Source organism: Octopus bimaculoides, chromosome 18 (genome assembly GCF_001194135.2).
Source record: "Octopus bimaculoides isolate UCB-OBI-ISO-001 chromosome 18, ASM119413v2, whole genome shotgun sequence".
Classification (NCBI taxonomy): domain Eukaryota; kingdom Metazoa; phylum Mollusca; class Cephalopoda; order Octopoda; family Octopodidae; genus Octopus; species Octopus bimaculoides.
In genome coordinates, this window is record NC_068998.1 from 14,042,841 (window position 1) to 14,045,411 (window position 2,571).

The 2,571-nt window shown below is 38.1% G+C and overlaps 1 non-coding gene across 1 annotated transcript; it reads right to left on the bottom strand.

Annotated features, from left to right (window-relative positions):
• Positions 1 to 1,497: 1,497 nt before the first annotated feature.
• Positions 1,498 to 1,661, bottom strand: LOC128249972 (U1 spliceosomal RNA). Its single transcript, XR_008266114.1, has one exon. It is a non-coding gene; the product is annotated as a U1 spliceosomal RNA (small nuclear RNA).
• Positions 1,662 to 2,571: the final 910 nt, after the last annotated feature.

The following is a 2,571-nucleotide window of genomic DNA, read 5'->3' on the forward strand; positions in this document are numbered from 1 at the left end:
CACCAAAAACAAATATATATACACACTTTAAATAATTGTAAAATAGGTTATTATTAAAATAAATTTCATTTTCAAAATTTGATAGAATCTACAGACATTATTTTATTGTTTTGTTAATGCCTGTTTCCAACTGACATCCGTTCTGGTCCAGCCACTACTGACAACGCGAAGCAATGGAATCGCAAACATCATGAAATAATTTGTTTGGTATTTGTGTGCATTCTCATTCAATGGCTGCTCTCAAATCAGTGACTGTTGCAGGTTTCATAGCGCAAACTTCGTCTTTTAGGTAGTCTAGTGGTGTGAGGTCTGGTGAACACGGAGGGTATTCAATGAACCCCCTTCGTCCAATCCACCTGTTTGGCAAGATCTCATCAAGGAAGGATCTAACATCGCGATAGTAGTGTGGGGGGTGCCCCATCTTGTTGAAAAAAAAAAACTCCTCATCTTCAAAGTCTTCTCTAATGTTTGGCATGACAATCGGTTACAGCAAGTCAATGAGACCAATCACAGTAGTATAAAAAAAGAATGGTCCAATTAATCCTCTTGATGATAAACTGCATCACACTGTAATTCTTGGTAAATTAACATGGTGTTCCACCATAACATACGCGGATTCTCAGGTCCCCAGTAGGTGCAATTGTGGCAGTTAATTGAACCATTTAATTTGAATGTGGCCTCACCATTCCGTACAATCTTTGTTGGAAAATGTGCATCTTCTACACATCGTGCCAGGTACCACTCGCAATACTGCACTTTTCGGTCTGGATCATCGTCATTAATAGCATGGACTAATCATGGAATGTAACTTAACATTGAAAACGCTTCAAAATGCATTGGACAGACGATTTTGAAATACCTACTTCATGACCCGCTTGCCGCGTAGATTTTCTTGGACTTTGGTGACATGTTTCCAGCACTCCTTGCTTTGTGGGGGTTGTTGATGCATGTGGTCTTCCGGAACGCTTCTCGTGGACATTCTGAACAGTTCCATCGGCTTCAAACTTATTTTTAATTCGAGTGATCGTAAGTCACGTTGGTGGATCTGTTTGAAGCTCCTTCCTAAACGGTCTTTGCACTTCAACTGCATTTTACACACTTCCAGCAGCAATTTAGAATGAATTTCCTATGTTCAAAGCTTAGTAAGACTGCTATCATTAATTCCAACGGGTTTAATCTGGAAAGAAAAAAACATCAATTGAGTTATCTGCTGCTAATAATAACATCGAAAAATACCCCAGGAATGAGAACCAGGTGCGAAATTTCCCCAAGATACCTAACGAAGGCTGGAGGGTATATCAGCCGAAACGTTGTTAACAACCAAGAGAGGACAAATATCCGTCAATTCTAAATAATGTAAATACCTACAACTTCCTTAACTTAGAAAAGTAACGGTATATTTTTCGTTTAATTTACGGGGTGAATGTGAACATCTGAAACGATACAGCACATAATGGCAGAGAAGCTTCTTGATAATGTCTATTCTTGATTTATATGACGGGGTGAGCGCGAACGCAGACCCCACACTTAGAAATAGCGCACCCGAGTCGCCCACATTTGGGGCGATCGCAAAGGTCAACCCAACCGGAGTGCAATGGAAGGGCCTCACTTTGGGAGAACCACCTTGAGGATCATGGTTTACTCCTGTGCCAGGTAAGTATGTTTTTGTCTCTTTCACTAAACTCATATATTACTATATTTGCATTGTAACTTCACTGATATTGCCTCTAATATTACATTCTAATATTAATTTTTCAATAAATGTCATCATATATATTATAACTTAACTACTACAATTCATTATTTCTAATTAAGTGAATTAGTAATTTAATGCTTTAATTCGTTCAAATACTATGAAATTTAAACATTATCGCCTTGTTTAATTCAACAGTAAAGGCAAATGACCAAGGGAGACAACTCCAGTTTTATTTGAAAGTTTACCGCTAGATACGAACTGTAAAACATTTACTACTACAAAACGAGCCAATAAAAGAGCATCTTACATGATCGTTAGGCATGCTAGATATAACAACGAAGTCTTCCTCAAATTACACACAATGACTTCTATTTTTTACAAAAATGAAAACTAACCAACGCCGGTTGTGAAGCGGTGGTAGGGGACAAATACAGCACGCACGCACACACACAGACACACACGCTCGCACGCACACACGGTATCTCTACTTATACCAGTGTAGTATGACCAGGTGTTTGATGCCCAGAATAAGTAATATCTTGTTTCGATGAAATATAAACATACGTTCAAGAAACAATTATGTAAAAGAAGTAAAATATTATTGATGTATAAGAAACGTTTAACATCAAAATACATACAACATTCGATAAAACAAACTACTGACAGGAGACTTTTACAATCAATACCTGTAGCGTAGTTGGAGAGACGGCCAGGGAGGGGGGGGTTCCGCCTCATGTGGTATAGAGGGTAGGGGAGGTGGTAACAGCAATCACAAGAGATACTCCGAATAGCACACTGTATAGCAATGACAATATATGTGTAAATAATATTTTTAGTGAATTTAACATTTTTCCTGATGGGTATAGTAAATTGAT